Source organism: Nelumbo nucifera, chromosome 6 (genome assembly GCF_055504915.1).
Source record: "Nelumbo nucifera cultivar China Antique chromosome 6, China Antique-T2T, whole genome shotgun sequence".
In the NCBI taxonomy this organism is placed as follows: Eukaryota; Viridiplantae; Streptophyta; class Magnoliopsida; order Proteales; family Nelumbonaceae; genus Nelumbo; species Nelumbo nucifera.
This window is the reverse complement of record NC_142654.1, coordinates 45,672,129-45,691,342: the sequence shown is the minus strand read 5'-3', so window position 1 is coordinate 45,691,342 and position 19,214 is coordinate 45,672,129.

Below are 19,214 nucleotides of genomic sequence, written 5' to 3'. Positions count from 1 at the left end.
GGTATAAGAATGGTGTGAAGATCAAATCCAAATTCTTCTTCAATTCCCTAGTTGCAACAGCTGATTGGCCATTTTTTGACCAATTTTTGTTACCACTGAGTTTTAGAGCCTAATTGAACCCATCAATGGAGGGGTTCATGATTTTACCTGTTCGGACTAGCTAGTCTAATCTGATTACACTAGGTGGAACATCTTTCTTGCTTCATTTTACAATGTCGCTAAAGCTCAATAGTTCAATAGTCACTACATCCATCAATCTACCATAACCAATCCACCATAACCCTTGATATGTGCTCTAGACCGACCCTAGGGGAATCATGGTGCGGCTCCTACTAACATTTGATGTTTTTCTGAATTGCTTTGAAAATGCTACTAAAACTAGTGTAAGTATATATGGAATCAGACATCACATCACTTGCGATGAATGAACCACCGTGTGGCTATGCGAGTAGCTAGTGCATGAGTAGTAGTGATGCGACAAGACATTAATGTAGTAACGTTGAATTCCCAGCACAGTTGCTTCCCATGTATGTGTTCACTGTTGTCATAGCCCTTGTTGCAGAAAAACTTCATAATAGTGCACCACATCACAACCCCCCATTGCATCGCCTCGATGCATCCCACACCGCACCAACGACCTTGCAATGTGTTGAGGCGCCATAGCCTCACATCGCGAGGCTATCACAATCCCGTGCAGTGTGTTATTCCTCTTTGTTGCAACCCAACAACCTCGCCTCGTGGAAGTGCCTCATAACTTAGTGCTTTGGCCTCACCCTATTGGCATGTCTCGCAACCTTGCTTCTCAACCTTGCCTTGTGCTCATGCACGGGCCCTACATCCCTCACTACATAATCTTAAGCAACACTTGGACGTTTTGAAGTTAACTTTGCTCGTGGCACATGTGGTCAAGTTTCTAGAAGGGGAACCATTTATAGAAACTTGACCACATGTACTAGAAGGGAAACCACAACCGTAATAGCACAGAAGGTGTTAAACCGATGCCACAAAGATACCTGTGATGAGTTTAGGACTCGGTACAAATCTACGATGAGCTCTGAGCCTGTACAGATTTGTGATTGTTAGATTTTAATCTCATAAGAGATTAAATCCAATGTGTTTGATTGGTTAATTACATGAAATATTGCACTTGCACACTTGTTTGGAAAATTAGCTTTTCTCTTACAAAACCCAGTTTTGAACTTGTCCCACATTGGAGAGTATGGACGCGTGTGGAGGTTTGATACTGTGCAATGCGCGTGCACGCGTGTGTGCAACACAATGAGGCGCTTTAGATCAACGGTGATCAACACAATAATGCTGTGTTGAGCGTGGCTTGCGAAGGGCAACTTTGGTTTTGGTGCGACGCTGACCGTTGATCACTGTTGATGAGATCAACGGTCACGATTCGATCGGGTGTGATCAAGAGGCACAATTCAAAGTTAACAGTCATTAACTGTTAACTACCTTTTAAACAATCACAATGTTTGAAATTGTGACGGTTCAAGGTGCCTTCTTTGAACCAGAACCTACCTTTTCTTCATACCTCTTCATAAACTATTTAAGGAGAATGAATCAAACTTCTAAAACACACATTTTCAAAATTCACTTTCTCTCTCTTTCTCTCTCAATCCGGTTTGCTACAGTCTCACAAAAGGTTTATTCGGAGACTCTTCAACTTTGCTGGTTGCATATTCTCTCCCAAGGCTTTGTTGTATCTTGGGAACGAATTTGCCTTAACCTAACAACAAACTCAGTGAAACTGAGTGGGGGCAAATAACGTTCTAAAGACAGTGTCTTCAGATGCGCCTTAGAGCTTCTCCTCCAAAGTCTTTAGTGACCCCATTTCCCAACAATTTTAGAACGTTATTCTGCAATGGAGGCAGAAGCAAGCATGACTTCAATCGTGATGATGAACCAAGATCTTGTTCGACTGGACCAGTTTGATGGAGCAAACTTCAGCCGATGGCAAGACAAGATGATCTTCTTTCTGACCACACTAAAACTATACTATCTGCTGGACCCGAATCTACAATCACTTCCTGAACCCACTGACAAAGACTCAGAAAAATTAAAGAAGGAAAGAGCAAAACGAGAAGAGGACTCACTTTTATGCCGAGGACACATACTGAATGCCTTATCAGACCAACTCTACAACTTCTAGAAGGAACTCACATCTCCAAAAGAAATCTGGAAGGCCTTGGAATTCAAATACATGGTGCAAGAAGCAGCTACGAATAAGTATCTTATTGCGGAATACTTTGACTTCACATTGAATGACCATAAACCCATACTGGAGCAAGTTCATGAACTACAGGTGATAGTCAACAAAATTCGATCCCTTGACATCATCCTTCCTGAATCTTTTCAAATGGGAGCAATCATTGCCAAACTTCCACCCTCTTGGAAGAATTATAGGAAGAAGCTTTTGCACAAGGCTGAAGAACTTACCTTGGAGCAAATTCAGCAACACCTTCGTATTGAAGAAGAGTCTCGGATTTGAGATAGTAGGGATAAGACCCTGGCCAGTATGCTGAACTCTAAGGTCAATTTTGTGGAAAACGGATCGAAGAAAACTAACCCTGCATTACAAGTAAAGAAGAAGGATGGGAACTTCAAGAAGAGCAACAATAAGAAAGGATCCTACTATGTTTGTGGAAAGAAAGGGCATTATGCCTGAGTCTGCTGACATCGGAAAGGCGGAACCAAGTCTACAAACATGGTAGAAGACAATCTAGTGGCTATGGTTACTGAAGTCAACATGGCAGAATTATCTTCTGGATGGTGGTTTGATTCAGACGCCACAATCCATGTTTGCAAGGACAAGTCCTTGTTCAAGACATATGAAGAAGTGACTGATGGCTAGGAGGTACAGATGGGAAACCAAACATGTGCCAAAGTTGTTGGAAGATGTAGCGTACAGTTGAACTTCACCTCCTGAAGACACTGACTTTCCTGAATGTTCTTTATGTTCCTGACATTAGAAAGAACTTGGTCTCATTAAATCTTATTTGTAAGAGGGGATTAAAAGTTGTTTTTGAATTCGAGAAATTAATCCTATCCAAGAATGGGATGTTTGTTGGAAAGGGATATGGTTGTAATGGTATGTTCAAATTAAGTATTAATAAAGGAATAGTTTCTGCTTATATTGTTGATTCTTTCTCTTTATGGCATGATAGTTTAACACACTTGAATTTTAAATCCATAAAGAACATGAACAAACTTGGTATAATTACTTATAGTAATGAATCAACTGAAAAATGTGAGATATGTGTAAAATCTAAAATGATTAAGAAACCTTTCCTTAGTGTTGAGAGAAATTCTCAACTTCTAGAACTAATTCATTCTGACATATGTGAACTCAATGATGTATTAACTAGAAGAGGTAAGAGATACTTCATAACATTTATATACAACTTTTCTAGGTACTCCTATGTCTACCTTATAAGAACTAAGGATGAAGCCTTTGACATGTTTAAATTGTACAAGACTGAAGTTGAAAATCAACTAGAAAAGAAAATTAAAATCCTTAGAAGTGATAGGGGTACTGAACAGAATGGCCTAGTCGAAAGGAAAAATAGAACACTTATAGAAATGATAAACTGCATGTTGTTAAAAGCTAATGCACCCTTAAACCTGTGGGGGGAAGCACTCCTAACAGCTTGCCATTTACATAACAGAATTGTTTATAGAGTTAATAACAAATGCCCATATGAATTATGGACAGGAAGAAAGCCTAATTTAGCATATTTAAAAGTGTGGGAGTGCTTAGCATATTATAGAGTTCCAGATCCTAAAAGAACCAAGTTAGGACTCAGAGCTAAGAGAAGTATACTTGTTGGATATGCAGAACATAGCAAGGCCTATAAGCTTCTCGGCTTAGAGTCCAACATAATAATTGAAATTAGAGATGTTGAATTCTTTGAGAATAAATAGTGTTATGAATCTACAAAAAATGAATCCACAAAAAATGACAGAGAACCTGAAAGAGAAACTCTAATCTCAAAACCCATTGATAATAATGAGACTGAAAGAAGAAATGACACAACTGATGGAACTGTACAAGCTTTTAAGGCTAGATTGGTAGCAAAATGATTTAGTCAAAAGGAAGGGATTGATTACTTTGACACCTATGCACCAGTGGCTAGAACAACTTCTATTAGAACACTCATAGCATTAGTATCCATTTATCACTTATCTGTTCATCAAATGGATGTTAAAATTGCTTTCTTAAATGGTGATTTAAATGAAGAGATTTATATGGAATAACTAGAAGGATTTGTTCTTCCTGGAAATGAGAAGAAAGTCTATAAACTGGTTAAATCACTATATGGATTAAAACAAACACCTAAACAGTGGCATGAGAAATTTGATTCTTGCATTATAGCTTTTGGTTTTAAACATAATAGTGCTGATAGATGCATCTACTCAAAATTCACTGAAAATCATGGAGTAATTGTATGTCTTTATGTTGATGATATGCTTATTGTGGGTACAAATATGGTTAGCATAAATGAAACTAAAAACTACTTATCCTCTATCTTTAAGATGAAAGATTTAGGAGAAATAGATACCATCTTGGAAATAAAAGTTAAAAAGCATAGTAGAGGGTTATGTATTAAGAAAATCACATTATATTGAGAAAGTACTTGAGAAATTTAAGCATTTAGGGTACTTGAGAAATTTAAGCATTTAGGGTTTAAAGAATATAGCATGCCATATAATTCTAGTATAAATCTAGTAAAAAATACTGATAGAGCAATTGCACAACTTGAGTATGCTAGTGCAGTAGGAAGCTTGATGTATGCTATGCTTTGTACTAGACCTGATATTGCATTTGCAGTAAGTAAACTCAGTCGGTTTACAAGTAATCCCGGTGTAGAAAACTAGAAGGCAATTGGGAGAGTTCTTGGGTATCTCAAGAGAACCTTGGAACTTGACTTGTTTTATTGTGATTATTTATCTAGTTGTACTAGAAGGGTACACTGATGTAAGTTGGATTATTGGTAATGGATAACAAGTCCACCTCTGGATGGATTTTCGTCCTTGGTGGGGGTGCGATCTCTTGGGAATCCAAGAGACAAACTTGTATATCTCACTCGACCATAGAATCCGAATTCATAGCCTTGGCGGCTCATGGAAAAGAGGCTGAATGGATAGTGAGGCAACTTTGTCAAGAGCCTATAGTGGTACCTATAATGGTAAGTCCAGACATATAAGTCTGAGACATGAATTTGTTAGGCAATTGATTCAAGATGCAGTCATCACTATAACCTATGTGAGGTCAAATAAAAACTTGGTTGATCCTCTTACCAAGGGCTTGGCCAGAGAATTGGTAAGAATGACAACCAAAGAGACTGTTAGCACTGACATTGAGAAATTTCTCATCACAACATAAACAGTGTTGTCCATTATGATGAGAGGTTGAGCTAAACTCTTAATGAAGTTCTGAAATGTGTCAAATAACAGAATACATAGTGGAACTTCACCTATGTGAACATAGAAGTGGTGCCGCTTCTCATGAGAGTTTGGGTTTGCTCTCGGGATCGCCCATGAAACCAGGAAAGAAGCACATGGACATAACAGTGTTAAGCAAAACTTGAAACTCTTGTAGAGACTGGACATTTTTGTGTTTATGGGTATCTTCGGTTTGTCTTGAGAGTAATTGGTTTAAGGTCTTACCACCAATAACTTTGACAAGGCTCTGAGATATCTATACTAACAAAATGTTTAATTTGATAAATACCTTTTGTATGAACTGTGTCATAGTAGTTTGGATTGAGAGAGAACTATGTAATTGATCAATTAATGTGGGGGTTATTGGATTTTAATCTCATAAGAGATTAAATCCAATGGGTTTGATTGGTAAATTACATGAGAAATTGCACCTGCACACTTGTTTGGAAAATTAGCTTTTCTCTTACAAAACCCAATTTTGAACTTGTCCCACATTGGAAAATTATAAGCTTTGTTAGTAGTATTTTAATAGGAGTTGATTTACACTTAGAAATAGTAGAGGAGAGTATGGAGGTTTGATATCGCGCAACGCGCGCGCGTGTGTATGGCGCAATGAGGCGCTTTAGAGGCACACTTTGCTCGTACTTCGTGCGCACCCGCGTGGCTTATGAAGGGAAGCTTGGTTTTGGTGCGATGCTGACCGTTGATCACCGTTGATGAGATCAACGGTCATGATTCGATTGGGTGTGATCAAGAGGCACAATTCAAAGTTAACAGTCATTAACTGTTAACTACCTTTTAAACAGTCACAATGTTTGAAATTGTGACTGTTCAAGGTGCCTTCTCTGAACCAGAACCTACCTTTTCTTCATACATCTTCATAAACTATTTAAGGAGAATGAATCAAACTTCTAAAACACACATTTTCGAAATTCACTTTCTCTCTCTCTCTCTCAGTCCGGTCTGCTACAGTCTCACAGAAGGTTTATTCGAAGACTCTTCAACTTTGCTGGTTGTAGATTCTCGCCCAAGGCTTTGTTGTATCCTAGGAACAAATTTTCCTGTAACCCAACAACAAACTCAGTGAAACTGATTGGGGGCAAATAACGTTCTAAATAAAGTGTATTCAGACGCGCCTCATAGCTTCTCCTCCAAAGTCTTCAGTGACCCCATTTCCCAACAGCGATGAGTTCAAAGCCTAAATGAGCTTGCGATGAGCACATGGCCACCACGGACTTGCAATAGACCCAAAGCCGCAATACCAAAGATAAACTCAAAGCCGTCACGAGCCTGTGATGATCTCAGAGCCATCGCAAACCTGTGATGAGCTTACAACCATTGTGTAACAGCGATAAACAAAGAAACACGATGACTGACCTATGTCACTCGTGATAAGATGCTCGGTAGGATTAATAGAGACACGCAAGATTGGTAATGACATCATCCACGATATGTTAGCCTGGGAGACTCACTAAAGGAAGTAGCATACATGTATTATGAGAATCCTCGGACGAAAGGAAACCTCGTCCTTGAGGTATCTCATGAGGCATCTGGCAAAACCCTAATGGTGCTCCCTTAATAAATTGACGTAAAGATAAAAGATCCCTTTTCCTAAATAAGAAAGGTTTCCTTTTAGATCCTTTTGAAGGAATGGGAGATCCATCACATGGATGCCCGAACCATGTAGGGTGGCTGGGCGAAATTTCAAAAATTTCTTTCTCCCATTCGGGAATCGTATTCCCTAAGAAAAACTGCATTTTTTAAGGTTTGTTCTTGAAACAAAACGGACCAAATCTGAAACCAAGATTAGGGAGAAGAATACTTGATACGGATTCCATGCAAAAAGCTCCTCCCAACATAGGTGTTCACACCCAAAGAGAGTACCAAATCCTTCCTCCATAGAAGATGACACAACTTAGGGTGAGGCAAGATCAACAAGTGGTTCTTCAGCAAGAATCGAACAGGATAGTGAACATAGCTTCAAAATTATTTCTTCCACCAAGAAACAATATCAAGATCGAATCATGATCACTCCAAGAGGTGGAGATTGAACAGGGTAGGGTGGCAAGAGTAGAGAGAGAGAACTGGAAGCATAAAGCAGTCAAATTTTAGATATGTGTAACCCTTCTCTAGTTCGCCCTCTTCTTTATATATAGCCCTTAAAGAGATAATCTCCTAATTTGATTTGGAGTTTCTTGATCTAAATCTTTATTTGGATTTGAACTCTTTAAGTAATAAGGATAATCCCTTATCTTATCTATAGATCAAGACCAGATACTCCTACCTAATCAAATTATAAGTTTCCTGATCCAAATCTCTCTATTTGGATCTGGACTCTTTAAGTGGATAAGAGTTATCCTCTTATCCTTATCTGCTGATCCATACTCAGATTTTCCCCTATTTAATTCATCCAACTAACCCAATTCAAAATGGGCTTTAGGCCTATTAAGCTTTTAGGCTCACTTCCTTTTTAATGCTGGCTAGCTTGGCTCTCTTTGTATGGCGTGGGACCCTATCATTGATCTCCACATCAGCCACATGTGTTCAGCCTAGTCTTTGTTATAAGGCCTGGCCAAATTCACTCCTGAATACAGTGAACCCCTGAGTCCATCAATATGGGCTCTTAATGGTCTCAACATTTACACTAAATGATCCTTAGGTCCAGCCATCTTATGAAGGCCCATGAACTATGGGCAGATGTGAGATTAGCCCATCAGGTTTATTATCCCTAAATGGTCTTACATTTAACTTCTCAACCCTTAATGATCAAACACTGCTCGACAAGAGAGGACCTCTCCCTCGGGTGCAAGGTACAATGTTGCACTCTCTACTCACATGGATTCCAGGAATTAAAACTTTTTAAAAACATTTTGTGAAACCGTAATATATATATCTCAATATAAATATATTTTGCAAAAAAAAAAAATTCAACACTTTGAAATCAACTGCCGATAGTTTAGGTTTCCATCAGAGAGAGTGCATTCCCCGATCATTCACTTCATCCGACAAAGGTGCTAATCCTATTACTATGGTCACTCACTCAAGTGAATTCTCGGACTGCCCCAACATACCTTGGTTTTGACCCCGTCTAAGGATCTCACTAATTGGCATATCAAAGACAACCCAATTGGACACCTAGTGTAGTACCATAATCGAGTCTAGGGGTCAGGTGTGTAACATTTCAGTTTTGCCCATCTATCTCCAAGGTCCAGGGCAATACTAGAATTTGGTCTGGTTCAGGGTTTCAAGCAAACCCACGCTGCTTGTATCTCCAAGGAATAGTGCTGCACTCTCTACATACATGGATCCCGGGAATTAAAACCGTTTGAAAACATATTGAAACCATAATATATACATACATATATTATATATATATGTCTGTTTATCTCTATATAAATATATTTTGCAAAAACAAATTTCAACGGTTGAAATCAATTGCTGGCAGTTTAAGTTTCCATCAAAGAGAGTGCATCCCTAATCATTCACTTTGTCCGACAAAGGGGCTGATCCTATCACTTTGATCATCCACTCAGATGAATTCTTGGACTGTCCCAACATACCTAGGTTTTGACCCCCTCTAAGGATGTTACTGAGGCATATCAAAGACAGCTCGATCCAACACCTAGTGCAGTACTATAATCGAGTCTAGGGGTCAGGTGTAACATTCCAGTTTTGCCCATCTATCTCCAAGGTCTAGGGCAATACTGGAATTTTGGTCTGGTTCAGGGTTTCAAGAAAACCCACACTGCATATACCTTAGGTCTCACCCTAGCAGCTAAGACAAGCCACCCCAACCAACTTTGCAGCACATCAGTGTCAGCCTTAGTAGGAGAAATCTCCCTAGATCTATCCAATGGTTGTAAAGATTCTAAACTAATACGAGTCTCATAAGTGTCTAGTTTAAGGGTATTACATAGAAACACACCAATATAACATGAATCGAATATGTACTTTATGTTAGATAGTTATGCCCTTAGCTCCAATCAAATTGATATATCTTTTGACATTTATTGTAAGTGAATAAAGTACATAATTGATTCATGTCATTGTGGTGTGTTTCTGCGTAATACCCTTAAACTAGACACTTATGAGACTAGTGTTAGTTTAGAATCTTCACAGCCGTTGGATAGATCTGGGGAGATTTATCTTGCCAAGGCTGACACTGATGTGCTGCAAAGTTGGTTGGGGTGGCTTGTCTCAACTGCTAGGGTGAGGCCTAAGGTACATGCAGTGCGGGTTTTTTTGAAACCTTGAACCAGACCAAAATTCCAGTATTGCCCTAGACCTTGGAGATAGATGGGCAAAACTGGAATGTTACACCTGACGCCTAAACTCGATTATGGTACCGCACTAGGTGCTGGATCGAGCTGTCTTTGATATGCCAATCAGTAACATCCTTAGAGGGGTCAAAACCTAGGTATGTTGGGACAGTCCAAGAATTCATCTAAGTGGGTGATCAAAGTGATAGGATCAGCCCCTTTGTCGGACAAAGTGAATGATCGGGGATGCACTCTCTTTGATGGAAACTTAAACTGCCAGCAATTGATTTCAACCGTTGAAATTTATTTTTGCAAAATATATTTATATAGAGATATACATATATACATATATATATATATTATGGTTTCAAAATGTTTTTCAATCGGTTTTAATTCCCGGGATCCATGTGTGTAGAGAGTGCAACACTGTTCCTTGCAGTCAAGGGAGTGGTCATCTCTTGTCGGGTAGTGTTTGATCATTATGGGCAGAGAGGTTAAGTGTAAGACCATTGAGGGTAGTACTTGATGGGCTAATCTTGCATCTGCCCACAGTCCTTGAGTTTTCATAAGGTGGCTGTACCCAAGGACCATTTAGTGTAAATGTTGGGCTCATTAAGAGCCCATGGTGATGGACTCATGGGTTCACTGTGTCCTACAGTGAATTCGGCCAAGCCTTGTAACAAAGGCTGAGTTGAACCCATGTGGCTGATGTGTAGATCAATGTTTGGGTCCCATGCCATACTAAGAGAGCCAACTGGGCAACAGGTTAAGAGGTGAAGTGAGCACATAAACTTAATGGGCCTAAAGCCCAATTCGATCTGGGCTTAAGTTATTTAATTAAAAGGAGGCAAGATAGGATTTATAATCTGATTAAGATTAGCTAAAGGATAAGATAAGTCTTATCCATTCAAGAGTCCAGATCCAAATATCATATTTGGATTAACTCTCTCCTAATTGATTTAGGAGGCTGATCCTGAGAAGGCTATAAATAAAGGGGGTGAATTCCTCAGTTATACACAACTGAGTGATCAAGAATTGTTCTTGATATTGCTTCTTGGTAGAAGAAGCAATCTGAAGTTGTGCTCACCAGCCCTCTACTCCATTCTTGCTGTAGAATTCAGTTTTTGCTGAGAGCCGTCCTACTGATCCTACTTCACCACACACTGTGTCATTTTCAGTGGAAGCGGGTTTTGGTTTTCTCCTTGGGCATGAACACCTTCATTGGGAGTTATTGCTACTTCGTAACTCCTCCCTTTTGGTTTCAGATCTGGTCCGGTTTGGTTCAAGATCGATCCTTGAAAATGTAGTTTTCTAAAATAGGGAATGCGATTCCTAGATGGGAGAGAGAGAAATTTTTAAAATTTCGCCCTACCTTCCTATAGGGTTCGGCCATCCAAATGATGGATTTCTCATCCCTTCAGTGGTATTGGAGCCTGGTTCAAAGCTTGAACCGAATTAAACCAGATCTGGATCTGCGCAAATGGGCAGAAGGTGTTCTACCCGATTTTTGCAGTTAGCGTTTTTTCTGGGAAATTGGTTCCCAGTTTTGGGTGAATGATCTGAAATTAAATCTTTATTAATCTGATTTATATTTAGAATTATTCTATATATTTTTCTTGGATTTTGGGCTGTTCGCATGGTGGAGATCGAATTCTTTTTTTGCGCAAGAAATCTGCGCACCTGCTGATTTATTCTATTCATTCTTGGTCTATAAATAATTTTATTTTTTTTTAATTTTGGAAGGAATGTATAAGTATTCGAATCTGATGTAATATTAATAGAAAAATTAAGTTTTCTAATTTTATTTCATTCGAAAATGAAGCTAAAAGCGCAAAGGAGAGAATTTCGCAGATTCAGGTTCAACGATCTATGATTTGTAGTTTTGGAAACTGCATACTGCGAACTGATCTTTGTTATGCAGGGTAGCAGCCTTACGAACAGCCCTCTTACTGATTCTTGATTGTCATGTATCGGTTTCTTTATTTTCAGATCATAATTCTTGAATTGGATCTTGAATTAAACATCAAACCCTAGAGCCATTCGAACCAGATTGGACCAAACTGGTTGGACCGAATCTGTGGTTCGATGGTGGCTGTTCTCAGCCCTAAAATTTCCTTCATGGGCCGAGGGATTGATGGTTAATTGCAAGATGCAATTCGGCCCACATCTATAAAACCCAGTTTTAACCCGTTAAAACTGCTTTAGCCCAATTCAGCATAAATGGTATATGGGTCGGACTGCAAATGCAGTTCGGCCCATATACCTAGATAATATTAATTGGTAATATTATGGAATTAAATGGGCTTTATTTATGGGTTTTACAGTTATTTAATTGATTGAATCAATTATGGATTTCATGCATGTGATGTGAGCACATGGTCCATGCTGATTCGATAGTGGCTCTTTCGCACACCATGGTTGAATGCACAACATTGTCATTGTGTCCTTAAGATCATTGGATGATCTCCCAACATGGTGGGACCCACACCAGCTTCCTCCCCAAGAGGAACCATGCTGAATCCTAGCCATTTAGGGCCCATCTAAATCTGGCTTTATGAAAGTCAGTGGGAGCCACTTTGGTTTGACCTAAATAAAACTTGGGCGTAATTATTCGTTCCCTCCTGAAAATATAAGTGCATGTGATTGGGAGATTCATATGATGAACTCTCTAAAGGCCTTCCATCATTAGCATGAAGGTTGGATGTATTGGTGGGTGGAGATGCACCATAAAATTAGGGCTATCCATCTGCTAATGCAATCGGCTGGATTGCTTCATAAGATGATAGGCGTCATAGACCGATGTGGGAGGGGCCAATCCTAAAATGGAAGACTCTCTCACGGTACCTTGGCATTCATGAATACGATGGGTAAGTACTTACTAGACAGAAAGGTTTAACCTAAAATGGCAATGAACATTGTCTAATAAAGGCCAAAGGGAAAGCTCATTAGATGAGTGGATACGATCCTTCATAGAAGGTGGTGGGGTTATGCAGCTGAAACAGTTGGCTCCATGCACCCCATGTGGTTTGCCACTGATGAGACTAAAAAGTACCCCATTTTTATCCCCAAATATTCACTCTTTTTCATTATTTTAGCACTTAATTGGACTCATTACTCTTGTATTTCGATTCAGAGCAAGCAAGAAGGCGATTGGAAGAAAACAAGGCTAATCGGATGATTTTGCACAGTTTCGGCACCATTCAGTAATCTGGGTATAACTCTCTATTCCGGACTCCGATTTGGATAATTCAAGATGCACTAGAAAGATGAGGGATAGGCCCAGAAAGATATTAACCTAATTGATACTTGTACCACTATTCGTGACAATTACGGATCACTGAACCATAGATAGCAGTAGGAAAATCAAAATTAATTAATTTGTCAGACTAATTAACATTAACATCCATAGAGAATAAGCACAAGAATCAACAAATACTTGAATTAAAAAGCAAGAACTTGAATTAAATACTGAACCTCATGATGACACAATCGAACATCCCCCCTTGAACCAGAAAAGAAAAGCTTAACTGCTCATGATTTTTGAATCCTCCATGCTCTGCTTCTCAAAAGGCCGAACTGATCTTTCTTGATTGATCGAGTTGCTTGATGCTTGATTGATGGATTTCTTTGATTGATTGATTGATTAAAGCTAGTCCACCCCCCCCTTTATATAGCTGAGGGAGAGGGCTGTTTTCCAACTCCTTTTAGGAGATTAACCTTAATTAAGAAAGTCCTAGTCTATTTTGAACTAATCCTATCTTATCTCTTATCTAGTGATCTAATCTCAATCATCAAATCTTTCTAGGATTACATGCAAAACTTAAATCTGGTAAGACTCTCTTTCTGGAGAACATTCGAAATTGGGACTCTTGGCTCTTGAATTCGAGTTGGGCTGCTTTAATAACTTGGGCTGCTACAAGGCTCTTCTGTGAATTGGGCTTCAACTGTGAAATGGGCTTTGCTGCAAACTTTCTCCGACTTCGGGCCCGATTTTGTATTTGATGCAGACCGAATTTGTCAAAATCCAAAATATAAAAGTTGTGGGCCTATCCCTCATCTTTTCAGTGCCATCTTGAATTATCCAAATCGGAGTGCGGAATAGAGAGTTATACCTAGATTACTGAATGGTGCCGAAACTGTGCAAAATAATCCGATTAGCCTTGTTTTCTTCCAATCGCCTTCTTGCTTGTCATGAATCGGAATACAAGAGTAATGAGTCCAATTAAGTGCTAAAATAATGAAAAAGAGTGAATATTTGGGGATAAAAATAGGATACTTTTTAGTCTCATCAAATCCCCCCACACTTAAACTTTGCCCGTCCTCGGGCAAGACAAAATTCAAGCAAATATAGAACAAGAACAAACTAACTATCCTATCAATTTTTAAACTCAACTCTCCTTCATATTTTTACACAAATAATCTAGGTTAAATATTGTGAGCCATTAAATCAACCCAACCTTGCCATACACGACTCATTCATCAGTCAATCCAATTTTTGCTACTGCAAATCAGGGAAAACCTTTTTATCTTCTCTCTCTCTCTTTTTTTTTTCTTTTTCTCTCCTCTGAAGAAGTGAGTGCATTTTATGCTCCATCTCACTTTTGGATTACTTGGTCAGTAGGTGCATTTTATGCTCCATCCTACTGTTTGAATTCCTCGCTAGTAGGTTCATTTTATGCTCCGTCCTACTATCAAATGACTTGGCTGGTAGGTGCATTTTATGCTCCATCCTACCATCGGATTACTTAACCGGTAGGTGCATTTTATGCTCCATCCTACCAATTGTGGCAATGGTGAAGTATTTACCCTATTTTCTTAAACCTGAATTTAGGACTAGCTTAATTGGAAATGGCTTCAGATAAGTCATGTACTCCTTGATCGTACCTCATTACTAGGTTCACAAGAATTTCCCTAGAACATTGTTTCAATTGATTTCAAAAGAGTTGAGATTTTTTTTTTGAAAAGCAAATGCAGAAAAACATGACCTAAATCAAATTTTAAAACGCAACCTAAATTCTAACCTAAATCCCCTCCCCCACACTTAAAACTTACATTGTCCCCAATGTGAGGTTAAATGCAAAGAAAGGGCAGAAAAACTAAACTAGAAATGTAAAAATAAAAAGAAAAAGGAAAAACAAACTTCCCTATTTTTAATAATCATGAATCGAATCCTCTAACTCTCATGGTCGCAGCTTTCTGTGTTTTCCCCTTTCATCCATCATGCATGGGTTCAAATCTGGAATAGGGGCCTGCAAAACAGAGGGTGATGATTTCTTCATATCCAATTGTGCACTCAATTCGAGCTCCTCATTCAAATCTTTTTCTTCAAACATTTCCTGCACAATTGAGTCAACAATGTCAATTGAACCAGAAAAGAAAAGCTTAACTGTTCATGATTTTCGAATCCTCCATGCTCTACTTCTCAGAAGGCCGAACTGATCTTTCTTGATTGATCGAGTTGCTTGATGCTTGATTGATGGATTTCTTTGATTGATTGATTGATTAAAGCTAGTCCCCCTCCCCCCCCCCCCCCTTATATAGCTGAGGGAGAGGGCTGTTTTCCAACTTCTTTTAGGAGATTAACCTCAACTAAGAAAGTACTGATCTGTTTTGAACTAATCCTATCCTATCTCTTATCTAGTGATCTAATCTCAATCATCTTATCTTTCTAGGATTACATTCAAAAATTAAATTTGATAAGACTCTCTTTTTGGAGATTACATTTGAAATTGGGACTCTTGGCTCTTGAATTCGAGTTGGGCTGCTTTAATAACTTGGGCTCCTACAAGGCTCTTTTGCGAATTGGGCTTCAACTGTGAAATGGGCTTTGCTGTGAACTTTCTCCGACTTCGGGCCCGATTTTGTCTTCGATGCAACCGAAGATAAAATTTGTGGGCCTATCTCTCATCTTTCTAGTGCATCTTGAATTATTCAAATCTGAGTCCGAAATAGAGAGTTATGCCCAGATTACTGAATGGTGCCGAAACTATGCAAAATCATCCGATTAGCTTTGTTTTCTTCCAATCGCCTTCTTGCTTGCCCTAAATCAAAATACAAGAGTAATGAGTCCAATTAAGTGCTAAAATAATGAAAAAGAGTGGAGCATTGTGAGTAAAGAGTGTAGCATTGTTCCTTGCAGTTGAGGGAGAGGTCCTCTTTTGTCGTGCAGTGTTTGATCATTATGGGCTGAGAGGTTAAATGTAAGACCATTCAGGGTAATACCTGATGGGCTAATCTTGCACTTGCTCACAACCCTTGGGTTTTCATAAGGTGGCTGGACCCAAGGACCATTTAGTGTAAATGTTGGGCCCATTAAGAGCCCATGGTGATGGACTCAGGGGTTCACTGTGTCCTACAGTGAATTTGGCCAGGCCTTCTAACAAAGGCTAGGCTGAACCCATGTGGCTGATGTGTAGATCAATGTTTGGGTCCCACACCATACAAAGAGAGCCAACTGGGCAGTAGGTTAAGAGGTTAAGTGAGCATATAAACTTAATGGGCTTAAAGCCCAATTCGAACTGAGCTTAAGTTAGTTAATTAAAAGGAGGAAAGATAGGATTTATAATCTGATTAGGATTAGCTGAAGGATAAGATAAGTCTTATCCATTCAAGAGTTCAGATCCAAATATCAGATTTGGATTAAGGAACTCTCTCCTAATTGATTTGGGAGGCTGATCCTAAGAAGGCTATAAATAAAGGGGGCCAATTCCTCTATTATACACAACACAACAATCTGTAGAGTTCTTCCCTGTTCTTGCCATCCCTACCTAGTTCAATATCCACTTGTGGGAGTGATCAAGAATTGTTCTTGATATTGCTTCTTAGTAGAAGAAGTAATATGAAGTCGTGCTCACCAGCCCTCTACTCCATTATTGTTGAAGAATTTGGTTCTTGTTGAGGACTGTCCTGCTGATCCTGCTTCACCACATACTGTGTCATCTTTAGTGAAAGCAGGTTTTGGTTTTCTCCTTAGGCGTGAACACCTTCATTGGGAGTTATTGCTACTTTGTATCAGGTATATACCTCTCATCCCTTTTGGTTTCAGATCTGGTCCGGTTTGGTTCAAGATTGATCATTGAAAATGCAGTTTTCCAAAATAGGGAATGCGATTCCCAGATGGGAGATAGAGAAATTTTTAAAAATTTGCCCTACCTTCGTATAGGGTTCGGCCATCCATATGATGGATCTCTCACCCCTTCACTTTATTCATTTACAATAAATGTTATAATGTACATCAAACTGATTGGAGCTAAGGGCATACACTGTCTAACAACTCCCACTTGCAATTAGGTCCAATCGGGTACAAGCCGGAGTCCCATACCTTCCATGTGTTTCTCAAACACTTTCTGTGTCAGTGGCTTAGTCAATGGGTTTGCTTAATTTTTTGCTGATGCTACCTTCTGAATCTGGACGTTCTCTCTACCAATAATCTCTTGTAGTACATGGTACTTTCTTTCGATGTGCTTTGACTTCGAGTGGGCTCGTGGCTCCTTAGCCTGAGCAGTGGCTCTAGTGTTGTCACATAACTGTGGAATGGGTGATGTGCTGGATGGAACTACTCCTAATTCTTGATTGAACTTCTTCATCCAAACGACTTCCTTGGAAGTTTCACTTTCGACAATGTACTCGACCTCGATTGTGGAATCTGCTATGGACCCTTGTTTGTTGCTCTTCCAGCTAACTGCACAGGACCCCATCATAAAGATGTAACCAGATGTAGACTTTCTGTCATCTGGATCTGACTGGAAATCGGCATCAATATACCCTAGGATCTGTAATGAACTACCTTCGAATACCTGACAAAACTCTTTTGTCCTCCAAAGTTATTTGAGTATGTTCTTTATAGCAGTCCAGTGCTCTTGTCATGGGTAAGGCTTGTATCTTCTTACCACACTCACTTTCAAAGGTTTACCCATGGAAGTGACAGACTTAAACCGCAATGCGTCTGTCATAGAAGGATCTATTGAGCTGTTGGTCACGATAGGGCCATTCTCTATCATGTAGGAATTCCAATTCATCTAGGGGAAAACAACTTATCACACTCTACTAGGGCGACTGTTGACACATGACCTAGCCCTAGTCATGTCGACCTACCATTAGTAAATAAGGACCAAACACGGGGAACTAGTGAGAAGAATTTTGGCAACCAGAGTCCCTTTCGACAAGTCAGAGGCTCACCTACAAGATGTAATCTATTATACAGAGCTAGCCGATGAAGGAGAAACAAGAATAGCCAAAGTGGAGGGACTGCAATTTCCGAGCCTTACATAGAGTGAATCCCCAATGATGTCGGAAGGAAGGAAGAGAACCAAGTGCATGCAGATGACTAGCGATGATGGAAAGAGGTACTACACTGTTGTCTCGGACTACGAGCATGGTGAACCATCAGTGGCCAAGAAGGCCATCCCTGAGGTATAGTTTTACGTTTAATCGCAAGTTATAACTCATCCTTTGACATCTGCATTGTGTCTATTAGAATAAAACATGACCTTACCACAAGTTGTGATTGTTGATTACCAAGAGGCTTTGTCAATATATGTGTGTGTGTGTGTGTGTGTGTGTGTGTGTGTGTTCTTGCCATATGAGTGTATCATCTTCAAAGCATGAGCTCTGAATAAAACAATTATAACTTTCTCTTAATAAAACCATGCCTACAAGCAATATTTCAACTAGAACTATTTCACTGGACCATCTCCACAAAAGGACATTACAGTAGTTTCATCATAGAAAGACACATTGCACCCTGAACAAGAATCACATGCATCAAAGGTACAATGCTAGAATACATTAAGCACATAAATAATAATCAAATAAAAAACATTAAGACCTACTCATGATAGTAGTAATAGAAAGAAGAAACTTTAGAGTATTGCGATGACGTTCAACCACCTCCTAAATGTATGTCTGATTCCATTGATGCGGTGGAAGAACCACTATAAGAAGTCGACATGGTTGCAGAAGGAACAGAAAGGAGGCTATTATATATATTAACCAGATTAGGGCCAAAAGATAGAGAAAACTTGATCGCACTATTGAAAGGCAAAAACCTTTCCTTATCGCAAAAAATTAGGACTTGATTAAAGAAAATAGATTAATCTGTGAGCCTTCTCACAGAATTCCAAGATGTCTTCGCTTGATTGTATGACCAAATTTAGACTCGTGAAGCAACCTCAGAGGATCTTCAAGCCAAAAGTAGCCCTAAAAGTCAAGGAAGAGGTTGAACAACTTCTATAAGTAGGGTTCATCAAACCTATAGAAGACCCGTAGTGGCTAGCCAATATAGTCCCAGTCAAGAAGAAGAATGGGCAACTTAGGTTAGTACTTAAAGTCTAGCAACCTAATTGAGTTCTTAGAGTAATATCATTAACTAATCCCTCTTACCCCTGTTATAGGTGCTGCGTTGACTTTAGGGACTTGATGCACGAGGAAATTGAGTGTTACGTGGACGACATAGTAGTCAAATCGAAGAAACAGAAAGATCACCTTGAAGTATTGAGGAAA